At 42.2% G+C, this 15,511-nt stretch overlaps 1 long non-coding RNA gene across 1 annotated transcript; it reads right to left on the minus strand.

Moving 5' to 3' along the window:
• Window positions 1-1,578: 1,578 nt before the first annotated feature.
• LOC139574204 (uncharacterized) lies at window positions 1,579-10,016 on the minus strand. The gene is made up of 2 exons (XR_011674738.1): window positions 5,604-10,016; window positions 1,579-4,006 (listed from the first exon to the last, which is right to left on the minus strand). It is a non-coding gene; the product is annotated as an uncharacterized lncRNA (long non-coding RNA).
• Between the last annotated feature and the right edge of the window lie 5,495 nt (window positions 10,017-15,511).

The following is a 15,511-nucleotide window of genomic DNA, read 5'->3' on the forward strand; positions in this document are numbered from 1 at the left end:
CAATAACCCCGAAAGAATATGTCATTGTTTTTGATGCGATTCCAATGGGGGTTGTATCTCTTTTAAATTCCTCTGTGGTTGATGTAAGTAACATAGATTTACATTAAAATATATTCATTGGCAATATTAACATCAAAGATAAATGTATAAACAGATTAGGAATATTGTTTGTGATACTACAATTCCCTCAGCAAGATTATTTTGGTCAAATATCTATGGTGATATACAATGGGGGAAAGCATGGAAAATTGCTAACAAATATTGTATCAGTAACAAGGTAAAGGAAGTTTCATTTAAAATGTAACATAGAATTTATCCTGTGAAACATGTTTTGGAAAGATTCAAGCTAAATATTGACTATAAATGTGATTTCTGTGGAATGGAGAAGGAGACCATTATGCATTTGTTTTTTGCCTGTATTTATAGTAGAATTCTTTGGATTGACATAGAGAATAAAAAATTAAAAAAATAGGACCGGTTGTACTATTTAATGGTTTTGATATAATGATTTATTTCAGAAATTCTGACATAAAGATGTAGTATATTTAATTCAAATGCTAATAATACTAGGTACATTTCATATTCACAAATGCAAATGGTCTAATTCACAAAACCTAACTTTTTTCACTTTATAAATAAATTTAAACAATATGGCACTACTTTAACTAAAATGAAAAACAAAAAAGCAATTAAAACTTATTGTATTATTGAATATGATTTGTTTGTTTAGGATTCCTGGCAATGTAAATAGTTTGTATGTATGCTTGTTTGCATGTGACTATTCCGCTTTTGTTTGTTGATATTTGTTTAAAAAAAAAGGGAAATAAAAAAAAATAATCAACATTTATTTATTTTTTAAATATATGCAAAAAATATATTCAAAAAGTACCCCTGACTGCAGTGTGCAATTCGGGGCCGGGCTCAATGTGGGCGGAGTCAAACGTTTACTTTTGACTCCGCACACATTTGACCCCACCCATCTTTGTGTGTGACTGAGGTGACAGTCACACACTGAATACAAACACATGTTTGCGCAAGGCACACGTTGAATACAAATGTATTTAATTTTGAAGATCATAAGAAATATTATATAAAGTACCAGCAGATGTGTTGCAACACTTTTTGCTTCATGCTACATTTGAGACAAGCTACTGATATTGTTGCAGTGAACAACAGACTTGTTATGTATGTCATGTACTGTTAAAATTGTGCTGATAAATGTTATAACGTTGTAATTATATTATTTCATTGAGCGCATATATACAGTATATACAGTTGTGGCCAAAAGTTTTGAGAATGACACAAATATTAATTTTCACAAAGTCTGCTGCCTCAGTTTGAATGATGGCAATTTGCATATACTTCAGAATGTTATGAAGAGTGATCAGATGAATTGCAATTAATTGCCAAGCCCCTCTTTGCCATGCAAATGAACTGAATCCCCCAAAAACATTTTGATGAAGGAATTTGATTCCTATGTGTTCGTTAACCAATTTAATTATAACAAAGCAAACACTCTGTCCATTTAAAATAATTTGTAAGGTTCTTATTTGCATAAAATAGACAAAGACCAGCCACCAAATTAATCAATAGCTTTATTCTCGAGAGAGCTCTACTCAAAAAACCATGTACATTAGTTTATATATCACACATAGCGTCATATCTTTCTAAATATCCCTCCTCTTCTCCGATAAGGACAAAGCTGATTCCAAAGTCCATCCCAACACACTAACGCACATACTTTACACACTATATCTGGATTATCTCCTGAAGTCTCACCACACTTTATTACCACTTAGCTGACAGTTCCAGTCCCCCCCAGATACGGAAAACCTAGAGGGGCTCTTGCTCTTGTCTTATCTCCACAGAGTTATAGCTTGGTCGGTTCAAACATAGGTTAATGATCCACTTAGTTTTCTTTAGGCACACACATACATTCCTTTCTTCCCATGTACATGCTACATAACCTCTTTCTTATGAACTAACATTATTTATCAATATAGAAAAACAGGGTAGATTTCAATCAGTTATAGTTCTAGTTAAATGTATACATCGTTTAGTAATTTATTCATAAAATTCATAACACATTTCCACTGCATTTCAGCCCTGCCACAAAAGGACCAGCTGTCATCAGGTCAGTGATCCTCTCGTTAAAACAGGTGTGAGTGTTGATGAGGACAATGCTGGAGATCACTCTGTCATGCTGATTGAGTTTGAATAACAGACTGGAAGCTTTAAAAGGAGGGTGGTGCTTGGAATCATTGTTCTTCCTCTGTCAACCATGGTTACCTGGAAGGAAACATGTGCCGTCATCATTGCGTTGCACAAAATGGGCTTCACAGGCAAGGAAATTTCTGCAAGTAAGATTGCACCTAAATCAACCATTTATTGGATCATCAAGAACTTCAAGGAGAGCGGTTCAATTGTTGTGAAGAATGCTTCAGTGCGCCCAAGAAAGTCCAGCAAGCACCAGGACCGTCTCCTAAAGTTGATTCAGCTGCGTGATCAGGGCACCACCAGTACAGAGCTTGCTCAGGAATGGCAGAAGGCAGGTGTGAGTGTATCTGCATGCACAGTGAGGCGAAGACTTTTGGAGGATGGCCTGGTGTCAAGAAGGGCAGCAAAGAAGCCACTTCTCTCCAGGAAAACAATCAGGGACAGACTGATATTCTGAAAAAGGTACAGGGATTGGGCTGTTGAGGACTGGGGTAAAGTTATTTTCTCTGATGAATCCCCTTTCCGATTGTTTGGGGCATCCGGAAAAAAAGCTTGTCCGGAGAAGACAAGGTGAGCGCTACCATCAGTCCTGTGTCATGCCAACAGTAAAGCATCCTGAGACCATTCATGTGTGGGGTTGCTTCTCAGCCAAGGGAGTGGGCTCACTCACAATTTTGCCTAACAACACATCCTCCGAGAGCAACTTCTCCCAACCATCCAGGAACAGTTTGGTGGCGAACAATTTATTTTCCAGCATGATCCAGCATGATGGAGCACCTTGCCATAAGGCAAGGTGCTCCATCATAACTAAGATCCATCATAACTAAGATAACTAAGTGGCTCGGGGAACACAATATCGATATTTTGGGTCCAGGGCCAGGAAACTCCCCAGACCTTAATCCCATTGAGAACTTGTGGTCAATCCTGGACAAACAAAAGGTGGCAGGTGGACAAACAAAAACCCACAAATTCTGACAAACTCCAAGCATTGATTACGCAACAATGGGCTGCCATCAGTCAGGATGTGGCCCAGAAGTTAATTGACAGCATGCCAGGGCAGATTGCAGAGGTCTTGAAAAAGAAGGGTCAACACTGCAAATATTGACTCTTTGCATCAACTTCATGTAATTGTTAATTAAAGCCTTTGACACGTATGAAATGCTTGTAATTATACTTGAGTATTCCATATGAACATTTGATAAAAATATCAAAAGACAGTGAAGCAGCAAACTTTGTGAAAATTAATATTTGTGTCATTCTCAACTTTTGGCCACAGTTACTACCTATCCTGACTTATAATGCTATTTACTTTCCTCGTGAGAATGGAGACAGACTATACCATATAGACATACTGACAAGCTGAATGTGCTTTGTACATTTAAGTTATACCAGCTCCAGGAAAGAGATCAGAGACGCGGGTGACTTCTACGTCATCTTTACTAAACAACATACCACAATTAACAAAGCAGACAAAACAAGGTTTGACCACTCCTCAAAAATGGCTTCACTCCTGCTCCTCAGAAGAGGCAAAGACATTCATTTTCTTGTTGTCAACTGCCTCCACATAAAACATCTCATAATCTCTCTGTAACTGGAACATGAATGGTTCCTTGAGGATAATATCTTCCTCTTCATCCAGGCCATCATACAACCGTAGTTCTTTAAGGGTTGTAATGCAGTCTTCCCCGTCCATCCCAATTACACTAGGGAGGGAAACTGTGCCTTTAAATGTTTGGAGTTCACGCCACCTTGCTGCCTCTAGGGTGCCCATTAGAATAGCATCTGCTTCCTTGAAGAAAAAGGAAGAATAAATATTAAGAATAGTGCCTCATTGGGTGATCAAGTCAAATTACACCCCACTTTCACAATACAAACAAAAGACACTATTACTAAAGGGGTTTTCTGTGATATCTATAACTACTCAACAAGTCATCACAACTATTATAAACTCAGCAAAAAAAGAAACGTCCCTTTTTCAGGACCCTGTCTTTCAAAGATAATTCGTAAAAATCCAAATAACTTCACAGATCTTCATTGTAAAGGGGTTTAACACCATTTCCCATGCTTGTTCAATGAACTATAAACAATTAATGAACATGCACCTGTGGAACGGTCATTAAGACACTAACAGCTTACAGGCGGTAGGCAATTAAGGGCAGTTATGAAAACGTAGGACACTAAAGAGGCCTTTCTACGGACTCTGAAAAACACCAAAAGAAAGATGCCCAGGGTCCCTGCTTATCTGCATGAACGTGCCTTAGGCATGCTGCAATGAGGCATGAGGACTGCAGATGTGGCCAGGGCAATAAATTGCAATGTCCATACTGTGAGACGCCTAAGACAGCGCTACAGGGAGACAGCACGGACAGCTGATCGTCCTTGCAGTGGCAGACCACGTGTAACACCTGCACAGGATCGGCACATCACACCTGCGGGACAGGTACAGGATGGCAACAACAACTGCCCGAGTTACACTAGGAACGCACAATCCCTCCATCAGTGCTCAGACTGTCCACAATAGGCTGAGAGGCTGGACTGAGGGCTTGTAGGCTTGTTGTAAGGCAGGTCCTCACCAGACATCACCGGCAACAACGTCGCCTATGGGCACAAACCCACCGCCACTGGACCAGACAGGACTGTCAAAAAGTGCTCTTCACTGACGAGTCGCGGTTTTGTCTCACCAGGGGTGATGGTTGGATTCGCGTTTATCGTCAAAGGAATGAGCGTTACACCGAGGCCTGTACTCTGGAGCGGGATCGATTTGGAGGTGGAGGGTCGTCATGGTCTGGGGTGGTGTGTCACAGCATCATCGGACTGAGCTTGTTGTCATTGCAGGCAATCTCAACGTTGTGCGTTTAAAGGAAGATATCCTCCTCCCTCATGTGGTACCCATCCTGCAAGCTGATCCTGACATGACCCTCCAGTATGACAATGCCACCAGCCATACTGTTTGTTCTGACAGGAATGTCAGTGTTCTACCATGTCCAGCGAAGAGTCCGGATCTCAATCTCATTGAGCACGTCTGTTGGATCAGAGGGTGAGGGCTAGGGCCATTCCCCCCAGAAATGTCCAGGAACTTGCAGGTGCCTTGGTGGAAGAGTGGGGTAAAATCTCACAGCAAGAACTGGCAACCCTGGTGCAGTCCATGAGGAGATGCACTGCAGTACTTAATGCAGCTGGTGGCCACACCAGATACTGACCATTACTTTCGATTTTGACCCCCCCCCCCCTTTGTTCAGGGACAAATTATTCCATTTCTGTTAGTCACATGTCTGTGGAACTTGTTCAGGGGGGGGGTCTTCTACATCATCCTGAAATATATTGGAGGGATGGTTAAGTCTTTAAACATTGGTTTAAGACTGTACCACTCATCATATAACACCTACCTGTAGTGTGTTTTGTTTTCGCCGCCTTATTCGATCTTTTGACCCCTCTTCTTCAGACCATAGTGAGTGAATGACCTACATTTAATATGATAATATATTCAGGTCAGTCTGGCTACAGTGAAACAAGTGATTTTAAGGATGCAAATGAAAAGTCTTTATAATGTTCAAGACTTATGGCATGGGAAAGTACTGCAGGAGAACTAGGCACCACCATCGCTTAATTTGCTCCATGTTTTCCTTTGAAAAAGAAAATCACACAATCGGATGGGGATCCCAAAAAACATTATATCCACTAGTGATGAGAATTTATACATACCTCAGTGAAATCACACTGTGCTTCCATTGCAATGTACAGAACGCACTGTAAGTTAAGAAAGTGTAGGTTTGATAGTTATGATAACAATAATGATAATAGTAAATAATGAGAAAGTATGAGCAATAACAATAGTGTGTTTTGCATGCTGCAAGCACAGAAATAATAACTTTTCACATGTTATAACAGAAAATAGGACTAATATAATATACTGAACAGTCAGCATCTTACCATCAAAACAAACACCCCACAGTTGTTTGAGAAACCCTACTTTGGTAGGCTCTGTGGTGTGAACAAGGTACAATTTTCAATAAAGGAATGACAATCAAATGGTGCAGTGGAATAATTTAAAGGAATATCTAACCTGAACATCATCCACACCAAAAGTCCTGTCACGCTCATCATAATAAGTAGACCAAGGCGCAGCGTGCGTAGAGTTCCACATATTTTAATAAATTGAAACTCACCAAACAAAACAATAAAGCACAAGAACAAACAAAACGTAAAGCTACTGGTGTGCACACAGGCAACTAACTGTAGACAAGATCCCACAAAGCACAATGAGGAAATGGCTACCTAAATATGATCCCCAATCAGAGACAGCAATAAACAGCTGCCTCTGATTGGGAACCATATCAGGCCACCATAGAAATACAAATTCACCTAGATGACCCACCCTAGACACTATCACGCCCCAACCAACATAGAGAATAAACAGCTCTCTATGGTCAGGGCGTGACAGTACCCCCCCAAAGGTGCGTACTCCGACCGCAAAACCTGACTCAATAGGGGAGGGTCTGGGTGGGCATCTACCGTAGGGGGCGGCTCCGGTGTGGGGTGAAGTACCCACTCCGCTAGCAGATACCCCATCCAGCTCTGGTGCGGGAATCGTCGCCGGAAGCTCCGGACCGTGGATCCTCACCGGAGGCTCCGGACCGGGGACCGTCGCCAGAGGCTCCGGGCCATGGATCGTCGCCGGAGGCTCCGGGCCATGGATCGTCACTGGAGGCTCCGGGCCATGGATCATCACTGGAGGCTTCGTACGTTGAGCCGGAACAGGTCTCACCGGACTGAGGAGACGTACTGGCAGCCTGCTGCGTGGAGCTGCCACAGGGCTTACCAGGCTGGGGAGACACACTGGAGGCCTGGTACGTGGAACCGGAACAGGTCTCACCAGACTGGGGAGATGCACTGGAAGCCTGGTGCAGGCACCGGATACACTGGGCCGTGGAGGCGCATTGGAGGTCTCGAGCGTAGAGCTGGCACAACCCGTCCTGGCTGGATGCTTACTTTCGCCCGGCAAATGCGGGGCGCTGGCACAGGACGCACTGGGCTGTGAAGGCGCACCGGAGACACAGTGCGCAGAGCCGGCACAATCCGTCCTGGCTGAATGCCCACTCTAGCACGGCAAATGCGGGGAGCTAGCACAGAGCGCACCGGGCTGTGAATGCGCACTGGAGACACAGTGCACATCACCGCATAACACGGTGCCTGACCGGTCACTCGCTCCCCACGGTAAGCACGTGGAGTTGGTTCAGGTCTTAACCCTGACTCCGCCAATCTCCCCGTGTGCCCCCCCAAATTTTTTGGGGGAGCTGCCTCTCGAGTTTCGGTCGTTGACTTAACTCCTCGTATCGTCGCCGTTCCTCTCTCGCTGCCTCCATCTGGTCCCTTGGACGGCGATACTCTCCGGCCTGCGTCCAGGGTCCTTTTCCATCCAGAATGTCCTCCAATGTCCACGCCTCCTGGCCACGCTGCTTGGTCCGCTTGTGGTGGGATCTTCTGTCACACTTGTCATAATGAGTAGACCAAGGCGCAGCGTGCATAGAGTTCCACATATTTTAATAAATTGAAACTCACCAAACAAAACAATAAAGCACAAGAACAAACTAAATGTGAAGCTACTGGTGTGCACACAGGCAACTATCTGTAGACAAGATCCCACAAAGCACAATGAGGAAATGGCTACCTAAATATGATCCCCAATCAGAGACAACGATAAACAGCTGCCTCTGATTGGGAACCATATCAGGCCACCATAGAAATACAAATTCACCTAGATGACCCACCCTAGACACTATCACGCCCCAACCAACATAGAGAATAAACAGCTCTCTGTGGTCAGGGCGTGACACCTCCAAGATCCAGAGGACAAGATCCGAGCACTGTGAACACAGTGTATGTCAAAGTAAAGAAAAAGTACAATTCAACAGCTTTTTATACTCCAGCATGCATAACAGTTTTGAACACAGTTGGAACTGAATTAGCCCAAGTATTTTTCACAACATGTATGGGTTTTGCTGGACCAGAAAATGTATTTTCGACTGCAAACACACCATTTCTCACATCAATGCACTCACATGCCAAAAATCTTTCCTTGGACACTGTTTCAAAGCAATGTGTATGCTTTCTTCGTAAATGTGTTTTGACGTTTTTCTTATTTAACTTCAGTTTGCAGTTACAAGTTACAATGACTTTTCTTGACTTGCCATGTACGTTGTGACCAGGTGATTTTCATTATTGTATATACTATGTGTAGGCTGTGTAGACTCGCTATGTGTAACTAAGGGAATGGCATCAACGATACACATTTAGAGCCAGCCAAACACAACAAGGCATACATTGAAAAAACACAGAAAATCAACGATCAAATCGATTACATAACTGTACATGTAAACCTGGGCTTACTGCTCAAGTAGGCAAATTTCCCTCATTGTAAGCAATTAGCTAGCTCACATGCAAATAAATGCTAATTAACGCTATGCTAACATTGGTGCGGTGGTTGGTCATACAAAAATATACCACTGCACTGGTATAACATGAATATTACAAAGTAGATTATGCATAATGATAGTCTCACTTCCATGGTTTATATTTTTATCCATCTAGGTTAGGTTAGGTTCGATTAAGATTCGCTTTCGTTGATGTTGATACCTTCGATGTTTACCTCAACTTGGGTAACCTTGAAGGAGACGGGAGGGTTCAGGTTAAACACGTTTGACTCCGCCCACATTGAGCCGCCCCAAACTGCACACTGCAGTCAGGGGCTTCTCATCATCTCGCGCAGAACTGTGCATGTGTAGGCCGTCAAAGGCACTACTTCGATATAAAAAGTTGTTCAATAACATGTTCAACTACTAAAGATATTAGCTCGAATCTAGTGTGCGCTTTTAGATTTCGAGAAAATGTAAACTAAGAATTTTTCATTTCTCCGATTGGGCTTGTTCGACTTCGCAACCGACATTTCAGGCGACTGCTGACTGACTGATCTACAATGTACTTTGCATCATAAATAACTACTCATTAGTATAACATCATAAATTTCTACTCACAATGTGCGCATGATACCTTACGGGTTTGATCCTATTGAACACGGCCAAGCTCAAACCCCCGGCCTTCTTCTGTCACGCCCTGACCTTAGATATCTTTGTTTTTCTATATATTTTGGTTAGGTCAGGGTGTGACTAGGGTGGGTACGCTAATTTTGTATGTCTAGGGTTTTTGTATGTCTAGGGGTGTTGTATGTCTAGGGGTGTTGTATGTCTAGGTTTTTTTTATGTCTATGTTGGCCTGAGAGACAGCTGTTTATCCTTGTCTCTGATTGGGGATCATATTTAGGTAGCCATTTTCCTCATTTGTGTTGTGGGATCTTGTCTACATTGAGTTGCCTGAGTGCATACCAGTAGCGGAACGTTTAGTTTGTTCTTTATTTGGTTTGTTTTTGGTGAGTTTCGATTTATTAAAATTATGTGGAACTCTACTCACGCTGCGCCTTGGTCTCATCCTTACGACGAACGTGACATCTTCTGATTGGTCTGTTTCGCAAGCGTTCCCAAAAGTCTCTGGATGCTGCTTCTCTGGGTTAAGAAAATCTGTGATATTAAGCCATTTAATCCTATCAGTCACAATACTGAAGAAAAAACACTTTTGTACATTACAGGCTCTAGAGAAGTTAAAGTTGTACTTATCAACAAATGTGTTATTTATTATGCCTTATTAAGGTGTCTAGTATGATTCAGAGAAGTTTCATATGATTTCTCAAAATGGTCACAAGACCACAAGCATAAATCTCCAAGGTGTACTTTCACAGATGAATTTGGCACCAGAAGTCTATATTCAACAGCTTAAAAAGAAAATACATTGTTGAAATTTATTGAAATTGAAATTGAAATTTAATTTAAAATATTTTATTTGTAAATACACTGAACAAAAATATAAAGCTACGTGTAAAGTTCTGGTCCCATGTTTCATGAGTTGAAATAAAAAATCCCAGAAATGTTCCATATGCAAAAAAAGCTTTTTTTGTCCACAAATGTGTTTATATCCCTGTAAGTGAGCATTTCTCCTTTGCCAAGATAATCCATCCACCTGACAGGCTTGGCACATCAAGAAGATAATTAAACAGCATAATCATTACAGGTACACCTTGTGCTGGGGACAATGAAAGGCCACTGTAAAATGTGCAGTTTTGTCACACAACACAATGCCACAGAGAGTGTGCAATTGGCATGCTGACTGCAGGAATGTCCACCAGAGCTATTGCCAGAGAATTGAATGTTAATTTCTCTAGCATAAGCTGCCTCCAATGTAGTTTTTGAGAATTTGGCAGTACGTCCAACCGGCCTCACAACCACAGACTACGTGTAAGCACTCCAGCCTAGGACCTCCACACCTGGATTCTTCACCTATGGGATTGTCTGAGGGGGGTGCTGAGGAGTATTTCTGTCTGTAATAAAGCCCTTTTGTGGGGAAAAACTATTTCTGATTGGCTGGGCCTGGCTGCCAAGTGGGTGGGCCTATAGCCCTCCCAGGCCCACCCATGGCTGCACCCCTGCCTAGTCATGTGAAATCCATAGATTAGGGCCAAATTAATTTTTTACTTATTTCCTTAATTCAGTAAAATCTTTGAAATTGTTCCATGTTGTGTTTATAATTTTGTTCAGTGTATACTGTTTATTAAAGGATATAGTTTACGTATGTGCCTTCATTTTCAATACATTGAATCCATGGATGCTTGTGGTACAGTATATTAAAATATCTTAGCGTCACATTTGCTGTTATATGCAGTATATTTAATCATAGCATATTACTTTTTTCAGTAGATTGAAGTTGAGTTGGGTTATGGATAAACTTATATATACTTATTTTACTATTATCCATTAGCCTTAACATATGTTTAAATCAGTGATTTTGACTGTAAAACATCAAATGTTATTTCAAGGGTCATAATTGACCCATAAACTGAATTAGAGTAATAACTTAACACATATTTAATGTCAATAGGTTTGTTTAGTGTCTCTTGCACATTGGTAGACCTGGTTTATGTGAGTTTTGCTGAATAGTCACAAGGGTAGACCTGAGCTGTGTTCGAAAACCCATACTAACATACTATATACTGCATACTATATACTATTAGTTTATTTTAGTATACTGTAAACGAATGGTATCGTTTCAGTTGAACGCACTAGAGCTTCACCTGTCTTACCGGAAGTTGATGCTGTTACTATGTAACCTCTTGCTAGCTTGTTAGTTTAACAAATGACTAGCTAAACTTTTTACGATTTCGGGTGTGTTCGTAAATTCAATCTGGAGTGCCAGAGTGCGCTCTTGGCATTCCTAAATCCAGAGCGTTGTCAGATTGTCCATTAGTAAATTCAGAGAATTTTGCTCTCAGGGCGTTCAGAACGCACACTGGACTAGTAGTGTATTAGTAGCCGACTAACCTTAGGTAACTAGCTAACATACCGGTACATACTTCTGTAATGCTATGCGGTTCATAAGGATAGCGTAGCTAACAAATTGTCATCCAAAATAACATGTAACGTAACTTATTTGAAAAGGCATTACTTTATTATATTTTTCAACATTTTCTTAACAATTGTCATAATTAGTTAAAACAATTAATTTATATCCGCTCTCGTCGGACTTCGGCTGCATATTTTCTGCCATTTTCTTAAAATCTGAAGTTATGAAGCCACGCCCCTTTTCTGAAGAATTACATATATTTTTTATTTTATTTAATTTGACCTTTATTTAACTAGGCAAGTCAGTTAAGAACAAATTCTTATTTACAATGACGGCCTACCAAAAGGCAAAAGGCCTCCTGCGGGGATGGGGGCTGGGATTAGAAATTTAAAAAATACAAATATAGGACAAATCACACATCACGACAAGAGACACAACACAACACTACATAAAGAGAGACCTAAGACAACAACATAGCAAGGCAGCAACACATGACAACACAGCATGGTAGCAACACAACATGACAACAACATGGTAGCAACACAACATGGCAGAAGCACAACATGGTAGCAGCACAAAATATGGTTCAAACATTATTGGGCACAGACAACAAACAGCACAAAGGGCAAGAAGGTAGAGACAACAATACATCACACAAAGCAGCCACAATTGTCAGTAAGAGTGTCCATGATTGAGTCTTTGAATGTAAAGATTGAGATAAAACTGTCCAGTTTGAGTGGTTGTTGCAGCTCGTTCCAGTCGCTAGCTGTAGCGAACTGAACAGACGAGCAACCCAGGGATGTGTTTGCTTTGGGGACCTTTAACATTATGTGACAGGCAGAACGGGTGTTGTATGTGGAGGATGAGGGCTGCAGTAGATATATCAGATAGGGGGGAGTGAGACCTAAGAGGGTTTAATAAATAAGCAACAACCAGTGGGTCTTGCGACAGGTATACAGAGATGACCAGTTTACAGAAGAGTGCAGTGATGTGTCCTATAAAGAGCATTGGTGGCAAATCTGATGGCCGAATGGTAAAGAACATCTATCCGCTCGAGAGCACCCTTACCTGCCGATCTATAAATTACGTCTCCGTAATCTAGCATGGGTAGGATGGTCATCTGAATTAGGGTTAGTTTGGCAGCTGGGGTGAAAGAGGAGCGATTACGATAGAGGAAACCAAGTCTAGATTTAACTTTAGCCTGCAGCTTTGATATGTACTGAGAGAAGGACAGTATACCGTCTAGCCATACTCCCAAGTACTTGTATGAGGTGACTACCTCAAGCTCTAAACCATCAGAGGTAGTAATCCCACCTGTGGGGAGAGGGGCATTCTTCTTATCAAACCACATGACCTTTGTTTTGAAGGTGTTCAGAACAAGGTTCAGGGCAGAGAAAGCTTGTTGGACACTAAGAAAGCTTTGTTGTAGAGCGTTTAACACAAAGTCCGGGGAGGGGCCAGCTGAGTATAAGACTGTATCATCTACATATAAATGGATGAGAAAGCTTCCTACTGCCTGAGCTATGTTGTTGCCGTAAATTGAGAAGAGCATGGGGCCTAGGATCAAGCCTCGGGGTACTCCCTTGGTGACAGGCAGTGGCTCAGAGGGCAGATGTTATGACTTTATATACTGCACTCTTGAGAGGGGTAGTTAGCAAACCAGGCCAAAGACTCCTCAGAGACACCGATATTCCTTAGCCGGCCCACAAGAATGGAATGGTCTACCGTATCAAAAGTTTAGGCCAAGTCTATAAAAATAGCAGCACAACATTGCTTAGAATCAAGGGCAATGGTGACATCATTGAGGACCTTTAAGGTTGCAGTGACACAACCATAACTTGAGCAGAAACCAGATTGCATACCAGAGAGAATACTATAGACATCAAGAAAGCCAGTCAGTAGATTATTGACAAGTTTTTCCAACACTTTTGATAAACAGAGTAAAATAGAAATAGGCCTATAACATTTAGGATCAGCTTGATCTCCCCCTTTATATGGGCAGCAACCTTAAAGAAGAAAAGGTCTAAACCATCTGACCCAGATGTTTTTTGGGGGTCAAGTTTAACCTCGGACTCAGTGACCGCCTGCAGGGAGAAACTTTGTAGCAGGGCAGGGATAAAAAAGGGAGGAGCGTCGGGGCTAGTAGCATTAGAAGAGGTGGGAGATGAGGAAATGTTGGACGGGCAAGGAGGCATGGCTAAGTCAAATAGGAATCCTGACATAATTAAGTGGTGATTAAAGAGCTCAGCCATGTGCTTCTTGTCAGTAAGAACCACATCATCAACATTAAGGGACATGGGCAGCTGTGAGGAGAAGGGTTTGTTCTCCAGGTCTTTAACCGTTTTCCAGAACTTCTTGGGGTTAGACCCACAGAGAGAGAACTGCTCCTTAAAGTAACTAACTTAGGCCTTCCGGATAGCCTGAGTGCACTTATTTAGCATTTGCCTGAACGAGAGCCAGTCAGCCCGAGTATGCGTGTGCCGAGCCTTTCGCCAAATGCAATTCTTGAGGTGGAGTAACTCTGCAAGATCACTGCCGAACCAAGTGCTGAACCTGTTTTCAATTCTCATTTTCTTTATGGGGGCGTGTTTGTTAACAATACCACTGAAAATATTTAAAAAATAAGGTCCAAGCATCTTCGACAGAGGGGATCAAGCTGACTATACCATTTTACAGAGGCCAGTTCATGAAGGAAGGCTTGCTCATTCAAGTTTTTTAGCAAGCGTCTATGACAAATCAGGACAGTTCGTTTCACTGAGGCTGTAAAACAGTGATCACTAAGGTCCATCTTGAACTTGCAGACGTGTTGCTGTGCGTTTTGTTTTGTTGCCAACCTTACTTTGCTAGCTGACAACTTTACGGTTTTTACTTTTTAATTACCGTTTATATTTCTAGTTTTTCCCTCACAACTTTTTTCCCTCATTCAACTTTTTCACTCCGGACGCTTTATCTGGACATGGTTCGTCAGCACCTTCAACAGCCGAAGCTAAGTAGTAACATTAACATGATGCCTTCTAATTGCAGTCGCTGTACTTATAATATACAGGAGAACGATCGCCTTACGGCGAGGATAGCTGTGCTACAAGCCCAGCTTCAGACGCAATCGTTAGGCAAGGGTAATTTCAGTGTAGGAAAGGAAGAAACAGCGTCTGTGCCACCAGTAAGTACAGATAGTAGTATAAATCCCCCCCGCACAGTCCCCGCAGCCGGACAACTTTCTCATGGCTTCTGGAGGGAAATGCTGTAGGAATGCTCAACTGGTGTCGCTCATTCAGCCGACAGAAATTTTCAACCGGTTTTCCGGATTAAGTAGCGAGTCGGAGTCTGAGGCCGAGTCTTCTCTTGTCTCTACTCCTCCCGTTACGGGGTCTGAGACGCCGAAGCCTACCACCATTAGCTCTGACAAATTGAAAACCCTAGTCATTGGCGACTCCATTACCCGCAGTATTAGACTTAAAACGAATCACCCAGCGATCATACACTGTTTACCAGGGGGCAGGGCTACCGACGTTAAGGCTAATCTGAAGATGGTGCTGCCTAAAGCTAAAACTGGCGAGTGTAGAGAGTATAGAGATATTGTTATCCACGTCGGCACCAACGATGTTAGGATGAAACAGTCAGAGGTCACCAAGCGCAACATAGCTTCAGCGTGTAAATCAGCTAGAAAGATGTGTTGGCATCGAGTAATTGTCTCTGGCCCCCTCCCAGTTAGGGGGAGTGATGAGCTCTACAGCAGAGTCTCACAACTCAATCGCTGGTTGAAAACTGTTTTCTGCCCCTCCCAAAAGATAGAATTTGTAGATAATTGGCCCTCTTTCTGGGACTCACCCACAAACAGGACCAAGCCTGG

This window comes from Salvelinus alpinus, chromosome 4 (genome assembly GCF_045679555.1).
Source record: "Salvelinus alpinus chromosome 4, SLU_Salpinus.1, whole genome shotgun sequence".
Classification (NCBI taxonomy): domain Eukaryota; kingdom Metazoa; phylum Chordata; class Actinopteri; order Salmoniformes; family Salmonidae; genus Salvelinus; species Salvelinus alpinus.